This window comes from Pinus tabuliformis, chromosome 2_2, assembly GCF_031772625.1.
Source record: "Pinus tabuliformis cultivar Carrire ecotype Pingquan chromosome 2_2, CPIR1, whole genome shotgun sequence".
Taxonomy (NCBI): Eukaryota; Viridiplantae; Streptophyta; class Pinopsida; order Pinales; family Pinaceae; genus Pinus; species Pinus tabuliformis.
In genome coordinates, this window is record NC_142300.1 from 877,716,771 (window position 1) to 877,731,009 (window position 14,239).

A 14,239-nucleotide genomic window follows, 5' to 3' on the forward strand; every position below is an offset into this window, starting at 1 on the left:
GTTTAGTCCGATTGATCATACGACGGTACAGAAGATATAAAGCACAAGCTCGCCTGAGCATAGCGAAGGGTCCCGTCGCATTCCAAGAACCTCATATTGGGGGGGGGTCTCGCGTTGACACGCCCTACGGCCTCCTGTTCGGGTTGGTTATGTTTTCAAGCCCTCGTTCGGTTGTACCACATCCTGCCCGAACCGAAGTCACCTGACTAAAGCGGTAATCAAATCCTCTCCTTTTAGTCGAGCCTGCTTGCGCATCCTCAGATATACGAAATTCCACTCTGATGAATGAGGGAGATTCAAAGCATATATTATATATGTCATTATGCATTCATTCATTATATATGTCATTACGCATCAAAACCTCCGCCAAGTTAGCTGTAGGGTAGGGTATCTATCAGTCCTTCTATGTAAGTGTATGTCTGGTTGATTGGGCTAAGTCTTATCTCTATAGGTCTAGTCAGAAGGATAGCTGTTATATCACTTTCAAATCAAAAGGTTATGAAAAGAATCTATCCATCTAGGCGTGGGTTGTTAGCTCTGCAGGCCACCTCATAGCTTCGACTAACACCTCCTAGCTTCGTAGGGGACAGGATAGAAGTGATAGGCTAGATCTATCTCGATCTATCAAGGCGTAACGTATTGATCTATATCGATCAAATCACTTTAGCTGGCCCAATCACTTTAGCTGGGATTACATGAAACAGAGAAGATCGGAGAAGAATAGGAGGGCAAGGAAGGAGGGCTTGCCTAATTCACTGCCTTACTCTATCCATCATAGCCGCTTGTCTTCTCCTTACTAGTTGAGTCTTCGTTGAGGACCGGCAGGGTGCGTAAGCACGCTCGACTAATAAGGCCGCCATCGGCTCGACTGATAAGGATGCGTAAGCAGGCTCGACTGTTAAGGATGCGTAAGCAGGCTCGACCTTTTTTTACTTATTTGGGAGGCCAATAAGTAAATTGAACCTTTAGGTACTCGACCATAAGGACCTTTAGGTGCTCGACTGTTAAGGACCTTTAGGTACTCGACCCCAAGGACCTTTAGGTACTCGACCATAAGGACCTTTAGGTGCTCGACTGTTAAGGATGCGTAAGCAGGCTCGACTGTTAAGGACCTTTAGGTACTCGACCATAAGGACCTTTAGGTGCTCGACTGTTAAGGCCGCCATCGAGAGGAGAGGACCTTTAGGGTGCGTAGCACGCTCGACTAATAAGGATGCGTAAGCAGGCTCGACTGTTAAGGCCGCCATCACCTTTAGGGTGCGTAAGCACGCTCGACTAATAAGGATGCGTAAGCAGGCTCGACTGTTAAGGACCTTTAGGTGCTCGACCATAGGGAGAGGAAGCGCAAGCAGGCTCGACTGTTAAGGACCTTTAGGGTGCGTAAGCACGCTCGACTAATAAGGACCTTTAGGTACTCGACCCCAAGGGAGAGGATGCGTAAGCAGGCTCGACTGTTAAGGCCGCCATCACCTTTAGGGTGCGTAAGCACGCTCGACTAATAAGGACCTTTAGGTACTCGACCCCAAGGGAGAGGATGCGCAAGCAGGCTCGACCATAGGGAGAGGACCTTTAGGTACTCGACCCCAAGGGAGAGGATGCGTAAGCAGGCTCGACCATAGGGAGAGGACCTTTAGGTACTCGACCCCAAGGGAGAGGATGCGTAAGCAGGCTCGACCATAGGGAGAGGACCTTTAGGTACTCGACCCCAAGGGAGAGGATGCGTAAGCAGGCTCGACCATAGGGAGAGGACCTTTAGGTACTCGACCCCAAGGGAGAGGATGCGCAAGCAGGCTCGACCATAGGGAGAGGACCTTTAGGTACTCGACCCCAAGGGAGAGGATGCGCAAGCAGGCTCGACTGTTAAGGCCGCCATCACCTTTAGGGTGCGTAAGCACGCTCGACTAATAAGGATGCGCAAGCAGGCTCGACCATAGGGAGAGGACCTTTAGGTACTCGACCCCAAGGGAGAGGAGAGGTACTCGACCCCAAGGGAGAGGAGAGGTACTCGACCATAAGGGAGAGGAGAGGACCTCACCATATGAATAGTGAGTGACTCCGTCCCTTTAGGTACTCGACCATAAGGACCTTTAGGTGCTCGACTGTTAAGGCCGCCATCGAGAGGAGAGGACCTTTAGGGTGCGTAAGCACGCTCGACTAATAAGGAGAGGTACTCGACCCCAAGGGAGAGGAGAGGTACTCGACCATAAGGGAGAGGAGAGGGCCGCCATCGAGAGGATGCGCAAGCAGGCTCGACTGTTAAGGAGAGGACCTTTAGGTACTCGACCATAAGGACCTTTAGGTGCTCGACTGTTAAGGATGCGTAAGCAGGCTCGACTGTTAAGGACCTTTAGGTACTCGACCATAAGGACCTTTAGGTGCTCGACTGTTAAGGCCGCCATCGAGAGGAGAGGACCTTTAGGGTGCGTAAGCACGCTCGACTAATAAGGATGCGTAAGCAGGCTCGACTGTTAAGGCCGCCATCACCTTTAGGGTGCGTAAGCACGCTCGACTAATAAGGATGCGTAAGTAGGCTCGACTGTTAAGGCCGCCATCACCTTTAGGGTGCGTAAGCACGCTCGACTAATAAGGACCTTTAGGTACTCGACCCCAAGGGAGAGGAGAGGTACTCAACCCCAAGGGAGAGGAGAGGTACTCGACCCCAAGGGAGAGGAGAGGTACTCGACCATAAGGGAGAGGAGAGGGAGAGGAGAGGGAGAGGAGAGGGAGAGGAGAGGGCCGCCATCGAGAGGATGCGTAAGCAGGCTCGACTGTTAAGGCCGCCATCACCTTTAGGTGCTCGACTGTTAAGGATGCGTAAGCAGGCTCGACTGTTAAGGCCGCCATCACCTTTAGGTACTCGACCATAAGGACCTTTAGGTGCTCGACTGTTAAGGATGCGTAAGCAGGCTCGACCATAGGGAGAGGACCTTTAGGTACTCGACCATAAGGGAGAGGAGAGGGAGAGGAGAGGGAGAGGAGAGGAGAGGATGCATAAGCAGGCCCTCACCATATGAATAGTGAGTGACCCCTAAGAAGTAAGGGCCCTTTTTTTGACTTATTTGAGAGCCCAATAAGTAAATTGAAACTTTAGTTGCTCTTTAGTTACTTATTTGAGAGGGGCCACCAAATAAGTAAATTGAACCGGTAGGATGCGTAAGCATGCTCGACTGGCCGCCATCGGCTCGACCAACGCCCCCCCACCCAATAAGTCAAATGAATTTATTGCTTGCTTGACGTTAGGAAAGCAAGGTACGGTGTTACAGCTAGAATGAATGGCATAGCATTGATGGCATTAAACAACCCCTTCCTTCTACCTTACTTATGGATGTGTTTCCCTACTTGCCCTATACCAATTGGATGAATTCAGAAGCGCTTAGGCAAGTATGGGCTATAGACCCGACCAGATTGATGAATAGCATGGCAGGCATTAAACCACCCCTGACTTACTTATAGATGTTTTACCTGTCCACCGGAAGACCTGGATCCCTATAACACTTACTTAATTAATGCTTAGGAAACGGACGCTAAGAACCCTCTTAGAAGGACCGACACTAACGTGCCCCTTATACTTAGACCATTTATGGATGTGTTTCCTAACTACTACTTGCCCTAGAACACTTGCATTAATGAAGCGCTTAGCTTAGTAAGTCTCGCTATGAACCCTTAGAGTCTCCGGGCGGAAGGAATGGCATTGCATAGCATGGAGATGGATGGCATAAAACCAATCTTCCCTTGCCCTCGGAAGCGCAAGACCTCCGGACCTTACTTATTCACTTTTTTTTACTAACTACTTCCCTATATCAATCGGATGAATGAAGGAAGCGCTTAAGGAGGAGAGGTACGTACAGCAGCTAGATAACCGGGCAGAATAGCGTGGATGGCTTTTATGGCATGACACAACCCCTTCCCTTTTCTATACCTTACCTTCTGTGTTTCCTAAATACCTACCCACCTTCCGACTTCGACCTTTTCTGCTTCGCTCGACTAATCCGACCCACCTTACCTGATTGGGGGGGCCAGCCAGCCAACTAACCTACCTATTTAGGAACCACCTTCCCACTTAGAACTTTCATGCTTCTATATTGACTGCCTTCCTGCTTCTCTCCGACGAATCACTTTACGGCTGACTCTCCCTTGACTGCTGATTGAACCTTCCCTCCGACAAGACCTTTCATGCTTCCTTGCACTAGGAAGCGCAAGCCCCTCCGGGACCTTCGAAATCGAATCACCCATCGAAGGCCCTTGACCCAAACCGCCAACACCTTTTGGAAGATCGAATCACCCATCGAAGGCCCTTGACCCAAACCGCCAACACCTTTTGGAAGTTAGTATTGGCTTTTTTGATCAGCCTCTTATAAGGGAATTAGTATCCCCTTATTTGAGAATTAGGAAAAGCTCCCCAGCCCGGTTTCTCTATTTCCAGAATGTGCCCATGACACTCCTTTCCTGGTTCCACCACCCCCCACCTTTAGTTTCATATGGTGAGGGACTAGGCTCTATAAACCTTCTTTTGGCTATGATTTATAAACCACCCCCACACGATACGTAAGACCCTGACAGTGCCACAAGGTTTAATGCGTACAGATAAATCCCTTGGTGCCGGACCCTATCTATCTTCATCAGCATACCTTTCTTTCTTCATCGTTGTCTTGCCTGTCTTCTTTTAGGCTTGACACAAAGTAGCACTAACTAAAAAAAGTATTGGTTGGATAGTGATTAGGGAATGAATAGGGTTGCCTCCTTCCTTTATCTCGTGGGAAATTCCCTAATTCAAGGGACGGAGTCGCTCATCCATCATATGGGTGAGGGTCTTTAGACGCTCGACCAAAGGGCCCCATATTACTTAGGGGCGGAGCCACTCACTATTCCGATGGTGAGGGGTCACTCACTATTCATATGGTGAGGGTGCGTTAGCACACTCGACTGTCCAGGAGAGGGATTTATCGCTCGACCATAAGGACCTTTAGGTGCTCGACCATAGGACCTTTAGGTACTCGACCATAAGGACCTTTAGGTGCTCGACTGTTAAGGACCTTTAGGTACTCGACCCCAAGGACCTTTAGGTACTCGACCATAAGGACCTTTAGGTACTCGACTGTTAAGGATGCGTAAGCAGGCTCGACTGTTAAGGAGAGGACCTTTAGGGTGCGTAAGCACGCTCGACTAATAAGGAGAGGTACTCGACCATAAGGGAGAGGAGAGGGCCGCCATCGAGAGGATGCGCAAGCAGGCTCGACTGTTAAGGAGAGGACCTTTAGGGTGCGTAAGCACGCTCGACTAATAAGGATGCGTAAGCAGGCTCGACTGTTAAGGAGAGGACCTTTAGGGTGCGTAAGCACGCTCGACTAATAAGGAGAGGTACTCGACCCCAAGGACCTTTAGGTGCTCGACTGTTAAGGATGCGCAAGCAGGCTCGACTGTTAAGGCCGCCATCACCTTTAGGTGCTCGACCCCAAGGGAGAGGATGCGTAAGCAGGCTCGACCCTTTTTTTGACTTAATTTGGGGGGGCCAATAAGTAAATTGAACCTTTAGGTACTCGACCATAAGGACCTTTAGGTACTCGACTGTTAAGGCCGCCATCGAGAGGAGAGGGAGAGGAGAGGGAGAGGAGAGGGAGAGGAGAGGGAGAGGAGAGGGCCGCCATCGAGAGGATGCGTAAGCAGGCTCGACTGTTAAGGCCGCCATCACCTTTAGGTGCTCGACCATAAGGGAGAGGGAGAGGGCCCTTACTTCTTCATAGGGACGGAGTCACTCACTATTCATATGGTGAGGGGTCACTCACTATTCATATGGTGAGGGTTTTAACGCTCACTCATCATATGGGTGAGGGCCCTTACTTCTTCATAGGGACGGAGTCACTCACTATTCATATGGTGAGGGGTCACTCACTATTCATATGGTGAGGGATTTGGGGATGTGGCCTGGGGGGAAGGGGGCCCCTCTTGCATTGATCTAGAGTCTTTCATGGTGCTGCTATCACTCTGTCTCTTGGTGCCCCTGGTTGATGGGAGCACTGCACAGAAGGAAGTCATCCTCTTCAATTTGATCTAGGAAGGATGGCTTATTAGTTACTTATTTAGAGGGGCCACCCAATAAGTCAAATGAAGGATCAAGGTTGAGAGCAGAAGAACAATGGGTTGGACCTCCTCTGATAATGACTTAATACCTAGAGCACCAACTGATTCACTTACCTTCCCTTCAGAGCAGGAGATGGATGGGGGATGGAAGGAAAGAGCCGGGGTTTCACCGGTCGGTCTCTCTGGTTGAGATTGAGGTATATTAATTCGTATTCCATACGATATTGTAAGGTATCCTTCTATTTACTTGCTTTCTCAGCTTTCTTTCCAGAAAATAGGTGTTGATCTTGTTCAATTACAGCTTAGGGTTCCTCTTGGTGATCTCTGCTCGAATGCTCAATACCTCTTCTAAGTACCTTGCTATCACAGGGACCAGGGGAAGTTTGATCCAAGAGGAAGGAAAGACTCTTTATAAATAAGATAGAATAGATAAGGATAACCTAATCAACCATGTTGCGGTCTTCCTAATAAAGGGAACTTAGAACATCTCCTTTAGCCCTGGGATAACCTACTTCATCAATGCAATCAAAAGTATTATTGTGGCAATCAAGTTGAACTCGATGTGCTTCCAACTAGTCTATACCAATGAGGACATCATAAGAACCAAGTGGTAAAATATTCAAGTTTGCTCGTATGAAGATTCCATTCAGCTCTAGTGGACATCTCTCCACCATTTCACTAACTTCTATCTTGGTTCCAATGGCTAATTGAACTAGCCATGACTTGCTATGCTTACACTTCTTAAGAGCACATTTTGAAACCACTTTAGGTGTAACATAACTGTGACTAGATCCTGGATCTATTAGAATGGAAAGGTATTGCTTAGCAATCTTACCTGAAACTTTCAGTACTGTTGATTGATTATCTGCTTGGTGGTCTTCCAGGGTAGCATAGATCCTAGGGATAGTCTTTGCTACATCGTTAACAGTTGTAGCCCCCCGAATGTTGTGAACATTCTTGGTGTTTCTCTCCTTGCCCTCGGAAGAGCAAGACCTCCGGACCTTCTTATGTGGACAATTTCTGAGTGAATGTTATTCTCCACATCCCCAGCATCGAATAGGCTCTCTTGTCCTTTTCCCCTTTGCTTCAGCTGGCTTGGTCTCACTTTGTGTTGGCTGATTCTGTTTATAACTATTTGGCTTCTTTTTATAAGGCGGGGTTTGAACCCTTTCTTTCTCTGGTCACATTTTGACTTCTTCTTGTCCTTCCAATCCTTGTGGACTTCGGGCTTTTTATTGTTCTGCTCATAGCAATACTTAGCCTTTCTTATGGCCTTATCCAAAGTTCGAGGTTCATCAAACTCAATTTTGTCTCTATAGTATTTAGGTAATCCACTTCATAAATGATGGATTTTGACCTTATCATCTCTGATGTACTTGACATATCTCAGTAGCTCCAATAGCTTATTCACATATTCATCCATGGTCATCTATTCCAGCTTTCACTCATGGAATTCTTTGACTTGACAATCATAGTATCTGCCACAGAGGTACTTCTACTGAAAGTGCTTCTTGAACCGCTTCCAGACGATCTTTCTTTCGCTGATTTGATTTCTCTGTTCGAGGTGTTCCCACCAAAGTGAGGCTCTGCCATTCAAATTGAATATGGCGATTCTGGCCTTCATGTTTCCATAGTAATCATGAACCTGGAAATACTTCCTTATCCCAAGAAGCCAAGCCTCAGCTTCCTACCCGGATTTGACCTCACTGTCAAAAGTAGGTGGTTTGACTTTCCTGAATTCTCCCTGAAAGTTATCTCTATAAGGCCTCTTTCTCTTTTTCTACCTATGATTTTTCTACCTATGATAAGAAGATCTCGAACTGCTCAATGAATCTCCAGAGGTAGATGATTCACTGTTCAAGAATGCTGATGGTGTAGATGTATCATCACCGGAGGTCCTTCTTTTGGTACTGTGGGACCCCTTGCGAGTATGACTCCTGGAGCTATCCCTGGTCCTACTAGCATGATTGTTTGAATTCTGTCCATAATGCATTTGTCTTTGTATGTCTATCAAACTTTGCAGCATGGAAGCCTTCAACTGGTTCTGTTCTTCCTTAGATTTTATCAACATTTCATTATCTGCTCTGCAGCTTTGAAGTTCTACTGTCAAGCTCCTCATGGTTTCTGCAATATTGGGAGAGGTCTTTTTATTTGTTTGTCCATTGGACTCAGTTTCTGAATTGATCCCATTCAGGTCCTCACCTATGATGTCTGCTTCATGCTCATAAGGGCTTTGTGCATCTTCCATGATAACACCTGGCTCAGCCCAACAAGACTAAGCCTCTGCCACCTTGACTGAACAGTAGGCACTGTGCACAACCCGCTAGCTTAAATGACAACAAAACATCATTCTAACATTTCATGATTTGATTAATGAAGTTTTATGCCCGTCCTGGCCTAGTGCTGTGCTTGCCCTAAATTCATTCTATCATTTCAATTTATAACCCATAATAGCCTCAGTGCTGTAACATGAGCCAAGTGAGTTTCCATAACTTAGGTAGGATCATTTCTTTTCTTGTATGCATAGAGTAGTTAGATAACTACTAAATGTATGTAAGTGTAATGTAGATAGCCTGAGAGCATTAAGATTCTTCTAGGATACCTTTTCCAACCACGGTGTCCAGAAGAGAAGCTTGGCAGGACAAAGCCGGTGGTTAGGCAGACGCCCCATTGTTCGGGGTGTCTGCCTAACCATACAGCTTTGTACTATCGCGTGCGCCGTGGTTCGGATTGGAAACTATAACGCTAGTGTCCTGGCATCGGGGATCTGTTCATTTCATTCATTATATATGTCATTATGCATTTCTTCCAGTCATGGCATATATTATATATGTTATTATTAGATTTTGAGAGATTGAATTGTGAACTTCTTCCAGCCAGTTATGATATGACTCGCCCTCCCAATGGCCTTTAGAACAGCTTGTTTGCTCCTCGCCCCCCTATTATGATTTCATCCCACAGGCCGGTAATAATACTAAACTTATAGGGGCGCATTGCACTAATGAGGGTGGGGAATGGGGCATAGAAGCGGGAATGGGGATAGAGGTCGGATCCAGGAGCAAGGGGGGCCTGGGGCCACTACTTTCTTTTTAGCCACCACTACTCTATTGGCTCTGGGGCTCGGACAATCAATTGGAAAGAATCTCGATCGTAGAGATCTCTATTGGATGGAAAGAAGATGAGCAAGCTAACTCTTTCCCTAACGGACCTTAATGGGAGGGATGCTTGCTGACGGGAAGAGCGGTGCTTGCTAGCTTACGGTAAGAGAAATGCTGCTGGAAAGACTCCTTGGTGTATCTACTTCTGCTCGATCCTTGGATGGGAGGGAATGATAGAAATTGAGTCGGCGAAGAATCGTTTTTTCCTCTCAATTTACTTATTGGGTGGGGGGGCTCTCCTTAACAGTCGAGCACCTAAAGGTCCTTATGGTCGAGCACCTAAAGGTGATGGCGGCCTTAACAGTCGAGCCTGCTTACGCATCCTTATCAGTCGAGCCCCTGCCGGACCTTAATAGCGAGACACGGTGAATCGATGTCAGCTACCAAAGTGAATGTTGGCTTATCGATCGGGAAGGTCCATTTCCACTACTAGTGGTTGACATCAGCCAATAAGTCCGCCGATAGGTCGTCGTCAGTTTATGTGAAAATATAGGTCAAGCATTGCTAGCCCGGTCATCCCACAATAGTAGCACCAGTGTTCTCATCCACAATAGTCGTTATCATCATAGTGGGCACTAGTTCTAATTAGCATTAGCAAGTTCATAATTCAATTATATATTATTATTGCATATAATTGCATATAGACGTTCTCAAGATGATACATATGTGATCGCGCCATATCTACGTCCTTGCCATAATAGACAACCCGGTTCCATATGTGTTGGTTCGGGTGGGTACGATATTGAAAAACCTTCGCTCATTTTGTGGTTTTCAAATGTCAAAACCTTATTGATTAGGAGCACATCTATGAGGTAGGTCCACCAATAGAGGTGTTACTACACATCCAGCATGAGTCCTGTTAATAGGAGGGGGTCCTTAGCACCCCCACTCCATTATATTTCTATAGAGGAAACGATACTACCAACTGCTGCACTCTATTCTATTCTATTGAGGAGAATGGAGCATACTACGCTCTGATGAAGTTCCACTACTGCACATAGGGTAGAGAAGAGCACACTATCATCAGGTGAGGTGAGTTAGGCTATATATAAGTGGGCCATATCTGAGTGAGCCATATCGTCGTTTCCCCTTCCCATCCAATGAGGACTAATAAAAGCCCCCATACTTTCTCATTTGACATTTTGCCATAGTCAAACCTATTTTTGATGGATCCGATGAATTGAATCACATTCCTCCTCATCAGGGATCTAAAATGGAGATTCTTCTTAAGATACTAAGTCTTAAGATACTAAGTACACCACTTGGAATAGCAAATCCATCCATGTTCGTTATTGTTGGAACGACGGACCAGACGAGACCATACGAAACCTTTCCCTCCATTTGGCGTTTCTCCTTGCCCTCGGAAGAGCAAGACCTCCGGACCTTATGAGTGAGCACCATTTGTTGTTGGTTAAGAAAGACCTTGGAGTCATGCATAAAGTAGATTAATGCATGTAGGTGTAAATAATGGGCATATACATTAAGAGAGCTAGTTTTTCATCTGTGAGGTTGTAGGTGGTAGCACCCCATCAGACCACCGATGGAATTGTCTGTTCATAAAGGGGTATTGAGACGAGGATGGGTTAGTAGCCTGCCCTGGTGGGAGGGCAAGTGAGTGCCGATCCGCTCCTTGGGTTCAGGGTCCTTGGAAGAGTCTCGAGCAGTAGATATGGTGGGCCCGGTCTCGAGTGGTAGGAGTAAGGGCTTGACTCTGGTATCCCTGTGGTAACGTAAGGCTAGCAGCCGAGTACCCATCTATTGCTGTGGTTAGTGCAGTAGGCTTCCTTCTCCGGCTTGGCGGAGGTACTATAGTAGCTGAAGATAGAATCACCCCGAAATCAAAATGATGGTAGAATCCCGCTCTATAAAAGATCCGATATCCTGTTGCTGTTTCTTCGGAATCAGGGAACTTTCTATAGTTGGGAATAAGCGGTGGTTGTCCAGCTCCCCCACTGGGGCTGAGGCAATCGTTCCTGGGCGAGGGATATAAAGTGGGAAGGATAGGGGGTTGTAAGGATAGGACTAGACTCTAGTCGTTGGCCCCTGGGCCGAGTCAATCGTTCCTGTGCGGTGGATAGAATGTACCCTCCCTTACTGATGGGGGTCCACTGGGCTTGAACTGGAGGTATGGTTGTAGGGCGTGAGTAGTAGAGCGTGAGTAGTAGGGCGATAGTAGGAGGGCGATAGTAGGAGGATGACTTGGTTGAGTACTACTCTATCCTTGTGGAGGGTTAACTAGCTGTTTCTTTCCCTAGATATATAGATCACTTGACGAAGTGTTGCTTCCTTATATCGACTCGTATAATTGAAGTAACTAGAGGCAGCCTTGAGCAATAGATAAACCCCCCCAAATAAAGAAAAGAAAGCGTAATTACTGTTATAATAGCAGCATTTTCTGCTTTGGTCAGCGCAAGGCCCTGTAACGTTATAGGCGAAGCTACTTGAAGAGTCAGGCCCCCCTTATTCAAGGTCCTGATAAACCCTCTCATTTTGAATTGAGGGGAAGAAATCGAAATGGCAGAAAAGCATAATGACATATGCCCCTAGGAACCTTTATACATAACAGATACGTCCGGATTCGAACCGAACCCCTTCCCTTATTGAAATGAGTGGGGTAAAGCAGCCAAGCTTTCGTCTCTCCACCCACCCTCCCTCGAATATCTTGATCGAAACTTCCGCATTCGACGCTTGGTATTTCAAGCATTTCCTATCTATTCGCCCGCCCTAGATTATTCATTATCCGATCCGTCGCTACGCGCCATTTGTTCCCAAGGACTAGCAAAATCAAAATAGCGGAATTCTTGGGTCATCTCAATTGGTTCAGAAACCACACGTTTCTCCGGATCATCGTAGCGTACTTCCACATATCCACTCAGGGGGGAGTCTTTTCGTAATGGATGACCCTCGGAACCATAATCTGTTAATATACGGCGTAGATCCGGATGAGTGATGGAATAAACACCGGACATATCCCATACTTCTCGCTCCCACCGGCCGGCTGATGGAAATGGACTGACTACCGGAGATATTCGTGTTATTTCGTCTACACTGGTTTGTACACGAATGCGTGGGTTATACCGAGTACTTGGTGAATTATAAACCGCTTCAAATCTTCGTTTTCGAGAGGGATAATCAACTCCGCGGATATCGATCAAAACTTGGAAACGCGTATAGGTATTATATTTTGGGAACCATAACAATTGAAATGGGTAGTCCGTATCGGTATATGATCTATTTTCGTGTTCCGATCTTTCCATTTTATGTACCCATCTATTGGGTGAAGTATCTCTCGGATATTCGAAAATTAATTGGTTATCCGTAAAGGCTTCCTTTTCGTTTCTCAATAATGACTTGAAGAGTCCGCAAGGTTATACCGAGACCTACCTTCCCCTCGACTATAGGGGGGGGTATAACCGATAGGGTTCACCTTGCTGGGCTGGCTGAATCGAAAGACTTGTTCTTGCCGGCGGCTACTTATATTTATTCCCTTCAAAGCCTGAGCTCTGCTCAAGGGATAACCTTACCTTCGCAGAGCTCAGGTGATTCACTTACCTGAGCAGAAGGGTTGGTTATCCTCCTTACCTTTCGCCTTTCAGGATGCGCAAGCAGGCTCGACCATAAGGGAGAGGACCTTATCTGAGAAGGATTGACCTTTCATTCAGGTGATAAGACCTACCTTTCGCCAACCCTACTAGATAGGCCTTTCAAAATCAGACCTTAGACCTACCTTTCAAGGTCAATCTTTCATGAAATAAGGGCTTAGGAGGCCCTTTCAAGGCCTTATTCTCGAACGAAGGAAGGATTCACCTTCAAATAGGACCTTGAAAGGCCTTACAGTATTCACCCCGAACGTGACTTTCAAGGCCTTACTGGGAGCCATGCCTTATGTAAGTATTCCCCGCCTCCTTTTCTTGATGGGCTAAAGTAAGTGTTATGGAGTTATGTCTTCTCTTTATTATCTCTCTAGTTACCGAAATCAATCGATGCGCAAGCAGGCTCGACTATAAAGGAGAGGATGCCCCCGGCAGGGTGAGGACCGGCAGGATGCGTAAGCATGCTCGACTGGCCGCCATCGGCTCGACTGCTAAGGCCGCCATCGTGAGCCTGTCGAACTCTCGACCTATGGGAGAGGTACGTTAAGTGACTCGACTAACAGGAGAGGAACGTGGGAGGTCCGTCAGGGTGCGTAAGCACGCTCGACTAATAAGGCCGCCATCGGCTCGACTGATAAGGATGCGTAAGCAGGCTCGACTGTTAAGGATGCGTAAGCAGGCTCGACTGTTAAGGCCGCCATCACCTTTAGGTGCTCGACTGTTAAGGAGAGGGAGAGGAGAGGACCCTTTAGGGGGCTCGACTGATAAGGAGAGGAGAGGAGAGGAGAGGAGAGGAGAGGAGAGGAGAGGTACGTTAGTGACTTTTTTAGTTACTTATTTGATAGGGGCCACCCAATAAGTAAAATGAAACGAGAAGAACTAATAAGGCCGCCATCGCTCGACCACCGGGAGAGGCATTATATATGTCATTATGCATTTCTGATTCTTTTTTTCGACAATGCTGCTATGGGCATATGTCATTATGCATTTCAATTAGTAATTACGCTTTAGCAGAAAATGCTGCTATTATATATGTCATTATGCTTTTTGCTGGATCGAATTGACTTTCTTTCTTCCCCTCAAAGGAATTAATGCACCAAGCTTACACCATAATTGACAACCAGTCCCCCCAGTAGATGCCAGCAGAAATTAAGCCCTATCTACAGTTAGGAGAGGCCCTCAAGAGAGGAGATTGGTTCCTAGGGCCTGATTTCACTGTGATAAGGCTATATGGAACCCAATAGGCTCCTTACAGATTACCCAGGCTACTCACCCCAAGGGTATTCATGTTGGAGTATGTCAGGCTGATGGTAGAGATAGATAATTTGCATTTCACCAAATCTAAGAAGAAGGGCAGGATGACTTTCCTTGTGGTCATGGGGGGCTATGCTATTAATGAGAAGAGGGGCA

General features: G+C 46.9%; 1 long non-coding RNA gene across 6 annotated transcripts in view; it reads right to left on the minus strand.

The window, feature by feature from the left end:
* Positions 1-1,486: 1,486 nt before the first annotated feature.
* The window catches only part of LOC149195802 (uncharacterized), a 108,479-nt gene continuing 95,726 nt past the window's right edge, over positions 1,487-14,239 (minus strand). For 2 of the 6 annotated variants that reach the window (XR_016254620.1, XR_016254621.1), the window contains 2 exons: positions 5,437-5,551; positions 1,488-1,750 (listed from right to left, as the gene is read on the minus strand). This is a non-coding gene — a long non-coding RNA (uncharacterized LOC149195802). Of the gene's footprint in view, positions 1,877-2,847; positions 2,928-5,436; positions 5,552-14,239 lie in introns of all 6 variants that reach the window. The other 4 variants (XR_016254617.1, XR_016254619.1, XR_016254618.1 and 1 more) reach the window with 4 other exon arrangements.